This window comes from Staurois parvus, unplaced genomic scaffold, assembly GCF_062004578.1.
Source record: "Staurois parvus isolate SC_StPar_1 unplaced genomic scaffold, SC_StPar_1.0 ptg000530l, whole genome shotgun sequence".
Taxonomy (NCBI): Eukaryota; Metazoa; Chordata; class Amphibia; order Anura; family Ranidae; genus Staurois; species Staurois parvus.
Window position 1 is genome coordinate 1,067,501 of NW_028318326.1, and position 17,455 is coordinate 1,084,955.

A 17,455-nucleotide genomic window follows, 5' to 3' on the forward strand; every position below is an offset into this window, starting at 1 on the left:
TACACCCATATTCAGGGAGTAATATTTATCATGTTTTGAAAGAACCCGTCCCTACTTCCCTGCTTTGATAGCTAGCAGGCATCTTTCCCCCCTGCTAGCTGTCAATTGTTTTTTTTAAAAAAGCAGTCGTGCAGGGCTCTGCCCACACAGCCACGTCACTCATCTACATTCCTCTGTAAATGAGAAAACTACAAGTCCTGACAGCCTTAGCAGCTGTCAACTTGTAGTTCTCAATGAACTACCATGGCGCTGTGAGTGCTCTGGTAGTTCATTAAGTCTTCCTGTCAGAGTATATCAGCTTGCTCGTATGGGATGTATGAGCAAGCAGATATACTTACAGGTCTGCAGGAGACCTGCATGGCACCAGCAATCTACTTATCGCTGGTAAAATGCTTTACAGTCTCCTGCAACAAAAAATAATAAATGCTAATTTTTTTACCTGCAAAAAAAAATGTGCATTTATTATTTTTTGTCAAAAGGTGAACTTACCCATTAAAGCACACTTTAAGCCCCAAGAAAAGATATACAATCAGGTAGACATGTAATAGTCTCTTTCATTTTCTTAATCCTACCTCCTTGGCTGTCTGTTGGGACACTTGTGCTAAGTGGTTTGGCTGTTATGGCAGCATAGAGCACTGGAGTGTAAGCACTGGAAACAGAATTTGCCCTGGTAGGAAAGAGTATTTTAAAGTTGAACTGAATTCAAAAATTGATAGCTTGCTGTGTTATAGAGAACATCGTAAAGTGTTAATTGTGCCTAAGCAGTACCCTGAAAAATGTACATTTTGTCTATTGGTCCTCCTGCATATTGCATTTTCAGGCACGTGGCAGTACCTATCCATGTAGGTCCCTACAGTCTCATTGTGATTCGAAAGCTCTGCTGTCTCTGACTGCTGGTCGCAGATATTTGGTATTGTCACTAATGTGCCTCTCACTGTTCTCCTTGTTTGAAGGATCTGACATTAGGAAGTAAAGTTCTGCCAGTATCAAGATGGCTGCTTCCACACAGACATGGGCAGAACAACAGCTTATCTGGCATTTGGAATAATCCTCAGACTAATTACCCTTTAGGATCCCTCAAGTTTTATCAGTCCGGTACAAACTTTGTTCAACAAAACCAAACCCTTATTAAGGGGGCCCTTTGAACCCCCCAAAACACGTAATATTTTTAAGACATAACAGCCTGAACAAAATGGAATCTGTACTTTTGCACTTTCTGGTGTCCAGCTTTACTGTAGTCTGGTGGCTAGCCTTTTGCCTGACCTTTTTGGCTTATTTTTCAGAGTTCATTTCCTCTTTAAAGCGAAACTTCACCCAAAAAGGGGAAGTTCCACTTGTTTGCCTCCCCCTCTTTAACATTTGGCACTTGTCTTTAAGGGGGTTAGTGAGAATCTGGTTTTGAGTGGAAGTTCACCTCCCCTTTGCCCACAGCCTTCTGGGACACATCACAGGACCCAGAAGACTGTGAGACCATTCACAAAGTTCAGCACGGCTCACACATGTGCAGGCCTCAAGGCTTCACAGCCAGTCTCTGTAGTTAAGATGCAAGCGCCTGGACCCAAAACCCATTGAAAAGTTGGCTCGGGTGAGAACAGCGCTGGATCCCTGGATAGGTAAGTGTCCTTGTATTAAAAGTCAGCAGCTACCATGTTTGTAGCTGCTGACTTTTAGTTTTTTGTGGGGAAGACTGAAACTCCTCTTTAGGGCATTTCTTAAAGAGGCACAAGTCATATCTTGCAGGACTATAAAGAGATAAAAAGGAGAGTTCAGTTGAGCTATCAACACCGCATGCTGGTCGCATTTCATGATATTCAGATGGCAAATAGTGGGATCATGTCTGCCTACAATAATAAAAATACTGAGCAGCAAGCACATAGAAATACACTATATTGCCAAAAGTATTTGGATGCCTGCCTTTGCACGCACATGAACTTTAATGGCATCCCAGTCTTAGTCCGTAGGGTTTAATGTTGAGTTGGCCCAACCTTTTTCAGCTATAACAGCTTCAACTCTTCTGGGAAGGCTGTCCACAAGGTATAGGAGTGTGTCTATGGGAATGTTTGACCATTCTTCCAGAAGCGCATTTGTGGGCTCAGGCACTGATGTCAGACGAGAAAGCCAGGCTCGCTGTCTGTGCTCTAATTCATCCCAAAGGTGTTCTATCGGGTTGAGGTCAGGACTCTGTGCAGGCCAGTCAAGTTCCTCCACACCAAACCCACTTATCTATGTCTTTATGGACCTTGCTTTGTGCACTAGTACGCAGTCATGTTGGAACAGGAAGGGGCCATCCCCAAACTGTTCCCACATAGTTGGGAGCATGACATTGTCCAAAATGTCTTAGTATGCTGATGCCTTATGAGTTCCCTTCACTGGAACTGGGGCCAAGCCCAACCCCACACTGTAATCCCCCCTCCACTAAACTTTATACTTGTCATAATAAAGTCAGGCAAGTACCGTTCTCCTGGCAACCGCCAAACCCAGACACGTCCATCGGATTGCCAGACAGAAGCATAATTCATAACTCCAGAGAACACATCTCCACTGCTCTAGAGTCCAGTGGTGGTGTGCTTTACATCACTGCATCCGACACTTTGCATTGTACTTGGTGATGTAAGGCTTGTTGGATGCAGCTGCTTGGCCATCGAAACCCATTCCATGAAGCTCTCTATGCACTGTTGTTGTGCTAATCTGAACACCACACAAAGTTTGGTCTGCAGACAGTTGGCGACTTCTGTGCACTGTGTACTTCAGCATGTGCTGAACCTGCTCTGTCATTTTACGTGGCCTACCACTTCGTGGTTGAGTTGCTGTTTTTGCAAGTTGCTTCCACTTTGTTATAATACCACTAACAGTTGACTGTGGAATATTTAGTAGCAAGGAAATTTCACAGATGGACTTATTGCACAGGTGGCAAACTATCACGATTTCACACTTGAATTCGCTGAGCTCCTGAGAGCAACCCATTCTTTCAAATGCAAATGTTTGTAGAAGCAGTCTCCATGCCTAGGTGCTTGATTGTATACACCTTTTGGTCATGGAGAAGATTGGAACACCCGAATCCAGGGATTTGGAGGGGTGTCCCAATACTTTTGGCAATATAGTGTATGACAGCAGTGTCTAGAATGATAGTTAGATAAATGTATGTAACAATAACTCAAATGTGTACTTCCTAAAATATCTCCATAATATGATGAAACAGTGTGAGTAATGGATCTTTAATAGTGCAATAGGCACCTAGTAAGATCACATTTACTTCTTGGCTGTTATAAGGCTACAAGGACTATTGACTACACGTGTCCTTCTAATCCATTTTCAGTTTACTTTCATCCACTCTTGTACAGGTATCACTACAATTAGCCATTCACTTTGAGAAGAGACAAACCAATATTAGCTGCCTCAGTTATAATGATTACGGTGGACTTTGAAGGATGTTAGAGGTGGATGGATGAAGGAGTCATACGGCTCATGCTGATGTTCCCATCATGGCTGTCAGTCATACCTCATGACCTGTAGCAGCAATTAAGATAAAATGCATTTGCTTTGCCCTAAGGCTTGTGTCCTAGTGTTAGATCGCAATGACCTACTCACAGACTGAAAGCGTTGCTACCTAAAAGAACTGACAGAAGTCAATAATCTCTATAGATTATCTAATATTGAAAAATAAAAATACAGAATTGGTTTTGAGATGAATGTATAAGAAATGACCTTTTCTGTGTCCTTGACTGAAACCTCTGCAGTAAAATGAAGTAACGACACATTTAACTGTGTTTCCTATACTGGTCTATGGTTATATGAGTTGAATTTTTCTACTTTATTACAAGTATTTGTATCCATAGTTGGTCCAATATTCCTATACCAATAGTCTGATTGGCAAGGAAAATAGAATTGGTTGGGTGTTTTTGTGGTAATTAGTCATGTTAAATCCCAACTCCGAGCATAAAAAAAAAAAGTTTTCCCATGCAGTGGGGCTGTGCCTGTACTGCATGGGTTGACTGCTCGTTTTTGTTTAGCACATTGGAGAGGGGAGATACAGTGGGGAAATACATTTTTGATACCCTGCAGATAAGTTTGCTCACTTACAAAGAAATTGAATGTCTATAATTTTTATCATAGGTGTATTTTAAATGATGGAGACAGAATATCAACCAAAAATCCAGAAAAAAATACATGATACAGATGTTAAAAATTGAGTTGCAGTTCAGTGAGTAAAATAAGTATTTGATCCCTTACCAACCTACAATAATTCTGGCTCCAGCAGACTGGCTATGTGCTCATGTGGTACACAGATTAGTCCTGTCAATTTAAGAAGGTGCTCCTAACAACAACTCCTTATGTGTATAAAAGACACCTGTCCACAGAATCTTTCTTCCATTCAAACTTCACCACCATGGGCAAGACCAAAGAGCTGTCAAAGGACGTCAGTGACAAGATTGTAGATCTGGAATGGGCTACAGGACCATCAGCAAGAAGCTTGGTGAGAAGGAGACAACTGTTGGAGCGATTATTCGCAAATGGACAAAATAACCGTCAATCACCCTCTGTTTGGAGCTCCATGCAAGATTTCACCTCATGGGGTAAGGATGATCATGAGAAAAGTGAAGGATCAGCCCAGAACTACACGGGAGGAGCTTGTGAATGATCTCAAGGCAGTTGAGATCACAGTCACCATACAAACCATTGGTAACACAATACGCCGCTACGGATTAAAATATTGCAGCGCCCGAACGGTCCCCCTCCTCAAGAAGTACAGGCCCGTCTGAATCAATCAGATGTTCATTGGCAAACTTCAGAGGAGGATCTCTTTGGCATTAACTTGACTCGCTGTGTTTGGAGGAAGGAATATTCTGACTATGACTCTAAGAACACCATCCCTACAATCAAGCATGGGGGTGGAAACATTATGCTTTGGGGCTGTTTTTCTGCTAAAGTTACAGGCCAACTTTGCCGCATTGAGGGGCCTGTGGGAGAGGCCATATATTGTAAAATCTTGGATGAGAACCTTCTTCCTTCAACAAGAACACTGAAGATGGGTTGTGGATTGAACTTCCAGCATGACAATGACCCAAAACATACTGCCAAGGAGTGGTTCAAGAAGAAGCACATTAAGGTCATGGAGTGGCCTAGCCAGTCTCCAGACCTTAATCCTACAGAAAATTTAAGTAGGGAGCTGAAACTTTTAGTTGCCAAGTGACAGCCAGGAAACCTCAAGTATTTAGATAAGATCTATAAAGAAGAGTGGACCAAAATCCCTCCTGAGATGTGTGCAAACCTGGTAACCGACTACAAGAAACATCTTACCTCTGTGCTTGCCAACAAGGGTTTCTCCACCAAGTACTAAGTCATGTTTTGCTTGGAGATCAAATTCTTATCTTACTCACTGAACTGCAACTCAATGTATAACATTTGTATTATATATGGGTTTTTTTTTGCATTTTTTGCTGATATACTGTTGCTAACATTTAAAATACACCTATGATAAAAAATTATAGACCCTTCATTTCTTCATTACCTGTCTGTCACCTCCATGCTTCAGTGGTCTTCAGTTGTGGGCTGTTCCTGATGTTTTCAAGCCCAGAGCAAGCTCCATAGACCAGGTACAGTTCACCGCTGGACCGTGGAGAAGTGCCATTTTCCGGTGGAATGAAGGATCAGGTGAGTATAACCCTAGACAAAACAAGCAGCTGACCCATGTAATACAAGCACAGCCCATCTGCATGGAAAAACCTTTTTTTTCCCCCTGGAGTTGGGATTTAAGGCCTCATTTACACAGGCACTTAATGCACAAATTTGCTCTATAAAAACAATCCTGGTTTCTTCTCTGCATTTCAAGAAGGCACAGGTGGCACACAGAACTGGGCATAGAAGTAAATGTCTGTACCATTGCTTTTTTTTTTCATGGACATTTATACTCATATGCATGACATATTTATCAAATGCAGAACTTCCGTGTTCAAGGAATTCGTCATAAGATTGTACACCCCACCTGCAGCCCCCTAGGCACAGGAAATCTGATTTGTAGGCTAGAGAATATTTTGTACCTTAAACAGTCTGTCTGCATGGGCGCTAACAACACCATTAAAAGTGAGAGTTTATCTTTAGGGTCAGTTCACAACAAAACGAGGAGCAGGAAAGGCGTGTTTCGTGAACACGCTACCTTTGCAATCTGCATGTGGGTGACAATGAATTGTTAATGGCACCCCAAACACAGAAAATAAGCACAGTGCATTTGTGGGCACCAAATCGCATGGTACCTCAGTAACATTGAAACTGATGCAGTGCGTCTTAAAAAAGTAGTGCTTACTCCACTTTTGTTTGTAGTTCTTAAGCGAGAATCACATAGGACCGCACGCATTCCCGTGTGAACCGGCACTTAGTGGTTCTAAAGGTTTTTTACCTTCATGCATTCTTGAAATGAAGGTAAAAACTTGAGTGTGTGGCTCCTCCTTCAGCCCCCCTAATTCTTACCCAAGCCTGATCTCGATCCAGTGATGTGCACGAAAGCAGCAGCTCTCCCGAGTCTCTCCCTCCTCATTGGCTCCTGCTGCTGTCAATCCCAGTCAGTGAGGAGGGAGCAGGGGCAGGGCCGAGCCGTGCTCTGTGTGTCTTATAGATGCACAAAGGCGTCTCAGGAGTGAGCACGCACAAATTCCCCGAGAGCAAGCAGCATGCTTTGGGGGCACTCAGCAGGTGGGAGGAGCCAGGAGTGCCAGCGGGGAACCCAAGAAGAGGAGGCTAGAGGATGCCCTGTGAAAACCATTGCACAGAGCAGGTAAGTATGACATGTTTATTTTTTTATTTGAATCTTTAGTATCATTTTAATACCTATTGCGTGGTAGTCAGCGACACACAAGGAAGGGTGCTATGGGACATTTTTATGAATCACCAGGTTTTTCTTAATCATGGCTGTAACTCTTATTTGCATTAGTCAGACTCCTGGTAAACAACTTTTACCATTGGAGCCTTTTTATGCCTGTGTTTCAACATCTTTCATCCTTTTTATTCTCCATCCTACTCCTGCTACCCAAGGAGAATTTTCTGAAATGAGGTTTTCTTTATTACATTCTATTCTTTCTTGTTCTGCAGATAAAATGAAAATGAATAAACTAATTAATTACAGCTTTTAATTCACTAAGCGTCGTCTTATTAGCGGTGCTGAAATATTTATAACCAATTTGTAATATATTGTGGGAGGATTATGTGGCCTCAGACTCAGTCTTTTATGTTTGACAGTTTTATGACTTGCTCTCATCCAGCGTGCTCGTTAACTTAATGATCACAGAAACACTTTGGATACAGTGAGACTACTAGAGAGTTATGCGTGAAAACATATGGAGCTACTTATTACAGAGCCATGTAAATATATGGCAAGGTATCTAGATTTGAAGAGTGTGGGTACTCCAAAAAGCCAAGTCATGTACAGTTCTAATTTCAGATATGTTTTCAACCCAACTGAGAAGCCTTGAGAATAGAGTATAATGTTGATGTATAAATGCATACTGTATGTGTTTGAGGGAGCATTATTAATTGCTGCAGAGATTTTTTCCACACGGTTGTGCTTCAGAGAGATTGTAATACTTTTGTGACATAGATGATTTGCTACCTGTGATAGTATGAAAAGCATCCTTGGTATATCTTTTATGCCACCTAGGCTTGCTTACTGCAGTCAGATATGGGGCAAGTAGCATGTACATTACATGTATATATGATATTTTCAGTGTAAAACCTTACCTGTGCTTTTCCACTTCCCTATCCTCCCCACATTACGCATATACACTGATCAGACATAACATTTTGACCCCCACCATAACCCGTTAAGGTGTGGACTCCGCTAGACTTTTGAAGGTACGCTGTGGTATCTGGCACCAAGCTATCAGTAGCAGATCCTTTAAGCCCTATAGGTTGTGAAGTGGGGCCTCTGTGTTTTTCCAGCACATCCCACAGATGCATGATCAAATTGAGATCTGGAGAATTCGGAGGCCAAGTCAACACCTCAAACTGATTGTGTTCCTCAAACCGTTCTTAAATTCATATGACCTGGCCACCTTTTCCATTGCTCCTTGTTGCAATTGTGGACATGGGTCAGCATTGGCACCCTCACCGGTCTAATTTTGTCCTCCTTGATCCTGCAGACTAGTCGGGTGCCAGAGCCCAGAAGCCCACTCCACACTGCGTGCAAATTCTGAGAATAAAGCTGCATACCTCTGTTATTAAGTCCGGCTATTAGAGGTGTGTCTTCAACTGAAAGGATGGTAATGTGTGCTCTATGTGCTTGTTCATCCAATAAAGTTAGAGTAATTGGAACACAATAGTTTGTTATGGTACATTGGGATATTCCATACACATATTCCTAAAACAATTGTCTTTATTCCAAAAAAATCTCTCTCTCTCTCTCTCTCTCTCTCTTTTTGTCGATTGGGATGGTCAGTACACTGTTATAGTTGTACAAATTGATGCATTATGATGTACGTATATACTATCTCCTACATTGTAAGCTCCAATATTGCTCTTGTATTGAACTGTATTGTTGCTGTATTGTCTCCCGTTATATTGTAAAGCGCTGAGCAAACTATTGGCGCTATATAAATCCTGTATAATAATAATAATGTATTTTAGATACTACTATTGTTATTTTATTGTATTTTGATCTTTTTCAGATTGATTACATTTTTGCCTCCTTCACTACCATCTCCTGCATGTAATGCTTTAATATTTTAAGAATATGTGTATGGAATATCCTAATGCACCGTAACAGTCCGTTATACCCCAATGACTCTTTTGTGCTACGATTGTTTTGGATGAGGTGTAGTGTTAACAGAATCCACCAACCAACTTCCTCTGAATCATCCAATAAAGTTACTTAGAAGACATCATCGATGTGCAGCCTGTTTTCTCTGGATCATTGTATGACAGCTTACCATCAGTGTCTCTTTAGGCATGTCCTTTTCCTTATCAAGCTTTCTTTATTATATAATGTACTTGTTGATCCGGTATCAACACTTACTTAATGGAGAGTCTATACAAGAGTAGTGTTGTCACCCTAGGATATGTGTTTCCACCGCAGAACTTGCTCTTATCAGTTTCTTCACGGCCACTGATTCCATGGCTACCATGTGACTGTGTGGAAACCAACAACTGTGGGTGAAAAACATAGGAGGAGAAGAAAAAAGGATTCATAGTATTTGTAACTGCAGTCTAAAAATATTTTCTGGATTTTTTTTTTGTTATTATTGTAATTTTTATTAAAGTTTACAATGAGAAGAGAAAGAAGAACCAAATACAGAAGTATATATTGCTAAATGATCTTAGAAGTGGCATTGGTGAATAAAGAAGAGAACGCCAACAGGTCCCATAGAGTTCAACACATTCCTAATTTTCTGGAATTTTAAATTCTAGGTTCAGCATTTGTTTAAGGATTACATAGACATGGGATGGGAGTTTCCTTTTGTTCTTGTTCTCTTTCTGTAGTTGGTACTCCCCATCACTGAGTGATCCTTTTCTTTAGCTGATCTTTGTTCCCAGAATGTCCCTTATTTGTATATAGGGGACTGTTAGTGCAAGGCTTTAGCAGAGAACAAGCTTAGACCACAGTGACGGTTTTTAATGCTTCCGCTGTTTGGCAACATTCATTTAAGTGCTCTAAAACTGCCGTGATTGATATTGGTTGGTTTAAAGTTCAGCTCTGTGTTTTGTTACCAGCTGTAGGACCTGAATTATGGATTGAAATGTGAACTGCTAAAAACAGTGAGGGCTTTGTCTGTCCCTTCCATCTGATAGTCTAAGAACTTTTCCTTTCTGGCACTTGGACTTCAATAAGTAGGGACATACAAATTATGGGACGTATTTATATCTGCTTGTTTTTTTATTTGGATGAAAAGGCAAAATCATTTTGCTTATTAAACTGGGAAATGTTTAGATTTTTCTCCACCTTTTAGTTTGATCTTTATAGAAACAGCTGGGCACTGGGTAAGTATCTAATAGAGTTTGATAGTTTTATCTGGCAGTTCTCAGGAGCAGAAAAGATGGATAATCTCTTATCTGCTTTGCAGAATGCTGTCAGCAGCTTCTTGAAGTGTATTTAGGAAGATACAAGTCACTGGGAGGAAAAAAAAATGCATCTGTAGTTTGAGATTTCAAAATTAATTTGGGGTTGTATATTTTTCTTTCTGTGAAACAAGTATAATATACTTTTATCAGTTTACAGGAAACCCACCCCTGGAAAGGATAATATTTATCATAAACGTCTTACAGAAGAATGTACTGCTGCATGTACATTGCACAAAGTAAAGCTTTTATTTCATTGAATTGAAAAAAAAATAGTTTCTAGTCATTTACTCTATGGACTGTACAAATCATTATTTTACAATGTAATGTGCAGCTTTTGGTATGGTATGTTCCGAAAGAAAAAAAATATATACACAGTATATACCCATTCATATGTATAGCGAATAATAACAGTCTACACACCCTGTAAAAATGCCAGGATTTTGTGATTTAAAAAAATCAGGCCAAAATACATCACTTCTGAAATTTCAACACCTTGTGATTTATAATCTGTGTAGTTCATTTCAGACAAACTGAACTCTTTAACCTCTTCACGTCCGGCCCATGTATATAGACGGCCGGACGGGAGCAGTGCAGGGGCAGGTGGCTGTTTATAAACATCCTCCCCACTCCCTGCTTGTGCTCGCTCCCTGGGAGCGCGCAGCACCGCGATCCACGATCGTTGTACGGCACCTCTGTGTGAGGTCCCGATCATGTGACCACTGATTGGCCAATCAGCGATCACATGAAGAGTAGTAAGATATCACTTCTGACATCATTGCTTACTACTTGTGAAATCTGTGAATGATCACAGAGATCACATGGTACAAGGCTATTCACAACAGCCTTGTACCACATGACAAGCTGTGACCAATCACAGCTCACACAGTATTTCTCAATGGCTGCAAGAATGCAGGAGGAGGAGAAATGATTGCTTTTACAGCCTTTATGGGTGTAAAAGCAATCTGTGTAAAAAAAAAAAAAAACAAATCTTCATCACCCCCCACAAGTAGTACAGTGTCATTATGGTGACGCTGTACTGCTAGGGTGACGGTATGTAAAAAAAAAAAACCCATAAATAATAGAATCAAAATGTAGAAACATTTTATTTTTAAATAATTTGTGGTTATAAACTAATTTGGGTTATTTGTTTTTCCTTACTAAAAAGATAACGAAATACATTTTAGCCAAGATTTATGAAGAAATATTTATTTGCAAAATTTTATAAGTAAAACACTTTTTTTCAAAATGTTTGAACTTTTTTCATTTATATAGCAGAAAAATAAGAATCCCAGTGGTGAATAAAGTTTTTATCTGTCTCAAAAAAATGCTAAAACATTCATATGGGTACAGTGTTGCATGACCGCACAATTGTCATTCAAAGTGTGATAGCACTGAAAGCTGAAAATTGGCCTGGACAGGAAGGGGGTAAAAGTGTCCGGACTTGAAGTGGTTAAAGAGGGAAAATATAAAAAAAATAGGGATGCACCGATACCTGTTCTTTTTTTTACCAGCGAGTATGAGTGCCAATACTTGTACTCAAGTAGTCTCTGATACCAATTACCGATACCTTTGCAGAGCGTTTTGAACCCATACAAAGCTGTGTGGGAAACCACATGCAATTTGGACTGGAATCGCTCCACGTTCCTGTTCAAATCGCATGCTATTCTTTGAAGTGCAATTTCAGCCAGTTCATTTTGTATGGGCTCAAATCGCACCACAAAGGGATCGTTTTTGGGTATCAGAGCATTTGCACCAGTACAATTACTCGTGGAAATGCTTGGTTTTGGCACCAATTTCCGGTATCCGTATCGGTGCAACCCTAATAAAAACTTACAGTAATGTGGTTTCATCAGCTTTTGCTTTTATGACCGCATTCAGCCTTTTGGGAAGGATTCTTCGTCGAAATAGTGCTCCAAATCTGTCAGAATGCGAGGGCCAGCTGAAGAGGACCAAGCTCAGCTTGGTGCCCTCCGAATAGCAGATTGCAGAGGGACATTGCTGGATTTACTGATTGGTGATTATATGCTTTTAAGAGCAGTACAACACTTCAGATAAGTGGGGGATGGGGTGAGTTTAGTACAGTTTTAAACATTTTATAGAAATGGTTAAAAATAAAAAATATGAATTTAAAGCTTAAGTGCAGTCAGAATTTTCCTCCGTCATGCCCCCGTACTCTGTACTACACCATCTATGAATGGAAGGGGCTAAGCTATCAATCATCTGCCTATACTCCATTACAGTGGGTGGGGACAGGAAGATTTTACTAACAGAGGAGTAATGGGCACAAGTCACTCATCTTGCTGACTGTAAGTTATAAGTTATGCCCCATTGTGCTGATTTTTCTGTTTAAGAATTGGTTTCACGTAGGCTGTAAAATTTTAGAGTTTCCCTTTTACGAGTTATACAATCTGTTACAGGGTTTCTCAATAGGGCTTCCACGAAGGTCCCTAGGGTTCTGCCTCAGTCTACCCATCACTCTCAGGCAGCTGATGGGTAGATCTAGTGGTGCACCAAAATGTAAATTCTGGTTCCGAAACCAAAAATTCAGGATGCACTTGGCCAAAAACCGAAATGGACAGTTTTTAATTGAATTTTTTTTTTTTATTTAATTAATATGGCTGGCAATTTTGCATTGAAGTCACTGCAGGGAGTTTTTTCATTGAAATCTATGAGATGCAATTTTGCATTGAAGTCAATAGAGGGCGTTTTTGCATGAATGTCTTTGAGACTCGACTTTGCAGGAAAGTGTATGAGACGCGGTTGTGCATTGAAGTCAATAGAGGACGTTTTTGCATGACCGTCTGTGAGACTCGACTTTGCATGAAAGTCTATGAGATGCGATTTTGCATCGAAGTCACCAGAGGGTGTGTTTGCATGAATGTCTATGAGATGCAACTTTTGTATGAATGTCTGAGACACGAGTTTGCATTGAAGCCACTAGAGGGCATTTTGCATAAATGTCTGAGATGCGACTCTGCATGTATCGGCACCATTTTTCTTATCAGCAAAATGCCGATAACACTATTTTCGGCCAATCTGTTTCAGCCACCGAGGTACTGGTGTATCCCTAGGTAGATTGCATCCCCTGTGCTGATACATGCGGAGCTAGGTAAGAAATGGCTTGGCACTTCTTGAAGTTGTAAAACCACTGAAGTCTGCTAGCAGCTTGCTTAAAGTGGCAATAAGCACTGACGTTAGAATCTGTGTTCAACATTTTCAAATTGAAGCTGACTGGTACTTTAAAAGCTTCAACTAAGCTTGCTGAAAGCTCTGCAAATGCTTTGTCAAAGCTTGCTGTTCATACTGCTCTTATTCACACTAAAGTCTTTTCCAGCTTTAATGATTGTCTGGAACATTCTCCAGCATTTATAGCCACGTGTAGCTCGGTCACCTCGATTCAATCACCATTTATTGTGCCAAGGCAGATTTTGAGTGTCCAAGAAGATGTCAGGAGGTGTATATGTTTCAAAAGCCACCCTGTTTTATTTGTGTAATCCATTCACCATGGTTCTATGAAATCTGAGAGGGGTGTTAAAGCAAACCTTTCCTGAACACACATGGAAACTGCCACTGCCAATCACTTTTTGAAGATGCTTGTGGTCTGGCTAATTCACCAAACAACTGGGTTCTATAAAGTTTGTGCCGGTGACCTATAACTATTACACATATCCGTAAAGTCAGACATCCTTATTAGCATGATTGCCAAAGTATTCAAATAGAAGAAAAGACATCAGACGTCAATAACATACCAGTTAAATGTTGCTCATCCTTTGCTCTGATCCTCCCGGCATACATTTTGTAATAAATCACTTCCTAAATACTTTTATTTTTTCCTCCTTTTTAGATTTTCGATTTGTTTACATGACTGCAAAGCTCCGGTGCTTCTTTGTGCATTGGAGGGTCTGACAATGGTGCTGAATCCCCTGTTGCTATTAAATCACCCTGCGGGCCTTTGTAGCTCCCAGATTTGTTGAGAATTGTTGGCTGTGAGAAAACTTCCACCCATCAGCCTCAGAGAGGGGAGTGAGCCAGAGTGCAGAAGCTTTGTTTGCGGATATGAGACTACACAGAAAAGCTCAAGATAAAAAAAAGTATTCAGGTACTGATTTATTACAAACTGTACACAGGATGGATCAGAGCTAATTGGTTGCAACATTGAACTGATGAGTTAATGTGATACAGAAGAAAGAGGGAAAAAAAGCCGAATGGTAACTATTCTTAAAAATGTTTGCCAATCCTCCCCCTCCCTCCCTCCCTCCCTCATCTTGCCTACCCTATATAAAAAACAATCTGTGTACTTATATATTTTTAATCTGCTCTGGTTTGGTCATATGATCCTGCAGCTCCAGCTTTCCTGTGTAAGGCAGTGCTCAACAGCAGCTTTGAATTGCTGGAGCCGTGACTCCACCCATAGTCTCCTATGGCCCAGCCAATGTTGACGCTCCCTACTTTTCCCTGCAGCAGCAGCTTGCTGACACAGTGGAGCCAAAGCTACCTGATCACCGACAGAACCGAAATTGATTAAAAAGAAATAAGTACACAGACATTTTTTTTTATACAGGATAGGCAGGGGGAAAATTTTTAAGAATAATTACTGTATTTTTCGCTCCATAAGATGCACTTTTCCCCCCCAAAAAAATGGGGGGGAAATGTCTGTGCGTCTTATGGAGCGGCCGGCCCGGTATTCTCGCCACCGCCGTGTTAGAATACCGGGCCAGCCGCTCGGCTCTGTGCAGCAGAACCTGCAGACCTCCAGCGGTCCTACCTGTTCCTCGTTCCAGCGGTGTCCTCAAAGTATTCTCTCGACATTGCCGGCATCTTTAGTGTGGGCACCCGGCTGTGACCGCTTTCGGCTTTACAGTCGGGTGCCCACTTCGCATGTGTGAGAAGCACTGCACTTTGTGAATGGCCCTGTAGTCTTCTGGGACCTGTCACGTGTCCCAGAAAGCTACAGGGAGGGAGGGGGAAGGACAACTCCACGGAAGTGGGAGTGGGTACCTGTCAGGGTACACGCTCTACCACCCCATACCCCGCTCACCAAAGGTCCGCAGTCTGGTCATCTGTACTATGTCCGCAGTCTCTGGTCATCTCCTGTACTGTGTCCGCAGTCTCTGGTCATCTCCTGTACTATGTCTGCAGTCTCTGGTCATCTCCTGTACTATGTCTGCAGTCTCTGGTCATCTCCTGTACTATGTCTGCAGTCTCTGGTCATCTCCTGTACTATGTCTGCAGTCTCTGGTCATCTCCTGTACTATGTCTGCAGTCTCTGGTCATCTCCTGTACTATCTCTGCAGTCTCTGGTCATCTCCTGTACTATCTCTGCAGTCTCTGGTCATCTCCTGTACTATGTCTGCAGTCTCTGGTCATCCCCTGTACTATGTCCGCAGTCTCTGTTAATCCCCTGTACTATGTCCGCAGTCTCTGTTCATCCCCTGTACTGTGTCCGCAGTCTCTGTTCATCCCCTGTACTGTGTCCGCAGTCTCTGTTCATCCCCTGTACTGTGTCCGCAGTCTCTGGTCATCCCCTGTACTATGTCCGCAGTCTCTGGTCATCCCCTGTACTATGTCCGCAGTCTCTGTTCATCCCCTGTACTATGTCCGCAGTCTCTGGTCACCCCCTGTACTATGTCCGCAGTCTCTGGTCATCCCCTGTAGTATATCCGCAGTCTCTGATCATCTCCTGTACTATGTCTGCATTGTCCTCCTCTAAAACCCAGGTGCGTCTTATGGTCAGGTGAGTCTTATGGCGTGAAAAATACGGTAGTTAGGCTTTTCTTTCACTTTTACACCCTAGTCTCTTTTACACCTTTTGCAAATAAGTTGTGCTCTCCATCCAAAATATGCACCTTGCTGTTCTCAAATGAATGCCCTTTTTTTTTTTTACTGCCAGGTTGAAGTGCTAACCACTTGGCCAAATACTTAGTAAAAATATGTAGAGTTTTTTTTTTCTTTTGCCAGTTTGTGATTATGGAGTGTTTTGTACAGGACAGTGCCATTTAATGTCAATTGTTTTTTAATTCCAGATTGTAACTACGAAATGTGGAAATGTCTATGAAGGTTTATACTTATGCAAAGTCCTGTGATATAAGATTGAGAAGAAAGGAGTAGAGCATGTTATATTGGGTAGTCAATGTCACGACCCGCGGTCGCCGCCACCAACAGGCGACAGTCGCACGACCGCGACTAACAGTAATACGTCACGCCCACGGCGTCAGACCCCAGACCTTCTCACCAAACTCGTGACCGAAGGGCCGGCCGATCCAAAACCGCGGTGTGACGCGCGTAACAAGGCCACACTCAGCTGCACCCAACACAGCGATTGCCCAGCTAATGGACTATAATCGGTGCCTGCAGCCTGAATGCGCTTGTTACTGGGTCGGGTTAGTTACGCAACTAACCCTCTACTGCCACCACCACTTTTGTCGGAGACTGGGAAACTCCCGTTATCAAATATACACTATAATGATTGAAATATTGATCTATATAGCACGGTCTGCGGACCTGCTATACAGAGATATAACAAACTGTAGCGTCTCTTCAAAGGCAGGGATTCGTGAATTGCAAGTAAGCGCTTAGAAACAGTTTAACACTTTCAGAAAGAAAGATTTATTACTAAAAGCGTCAGACAGATGCAAATACATATTTACAAAGAGATGTCACAAAAATATATATATATGTATATAAAGACACAGCAAAGAGATAATTAGGAAGAAGATTACAGGGTTGAGTTACTTGCCCTTAGCCTGGGTTTGCAGATCCAAGTTGTGAGCAGGGTGATTTCTTTGATCTCCCCTTGTTACGATGTTGCTGGGAGATCTCTCTGTGTGAGTCTTGTGTGTCTCCCCGACTAACTCACTTGACTCTCTTAAAGGTCCCTCTCAAAGGGGAGGGGGGGCTCTGACTACACGTTTTGGGAGTGGTCATTGGGAAACTCTACACTAAATTACCAGCTTCATATCCCGTGATATGAACCATACAGTTGACCTGAGGACTGTGCACTTACTCTGGTCAGTTTGATAAGGTGTGGGGCTTACATAGCTTTGGGTGACCAAAGTGACACGTCCGCAGACAGGCTGGCTCCACTTCTCATGTCTTAGCCTGGTTGTTCCACATCATCTGCCAGGAGATAAAGTCTGCCCCACAGGAATGCAAAGGGGGAGGGGGATGTGAGGAATGATTCAAGGAATACCTCAAATACAACAAGGTAAAGGAGAACTCTGCTTCCAGCTGGATGAGCTAGTTTGCTACAGTCAAGTGGTGCTTTAACATAAGTGAAGTATCTGGAGCTTAGTTGGTTGCTTTGGGCATCATCTGTTTAACTTCCAAAGTTTTTATAAAACATCTCAGTCTGTAAAATGTAGCCTGGTGCCTGAAAGCACTAATTCCCTTATCTAAATATAAACTCTGCCTA

The 17,455-nt window shown here is 41.8% G+C and overlaps 1 protein-coding gene across 3 annotated transcripts in view; it reads left to right on the plus strand.

Annotated features, from left to right (window-relative positions):
* The window catches only part of SESTD1 (SEC14 and spectrin domain containing 1), a 187,768-nt gene that overhangs the window by 84,187 nt on the left and 86,126 nt on the right, over positions 1-17,455 (plus strand). The window lies entirely within an intron of this gene.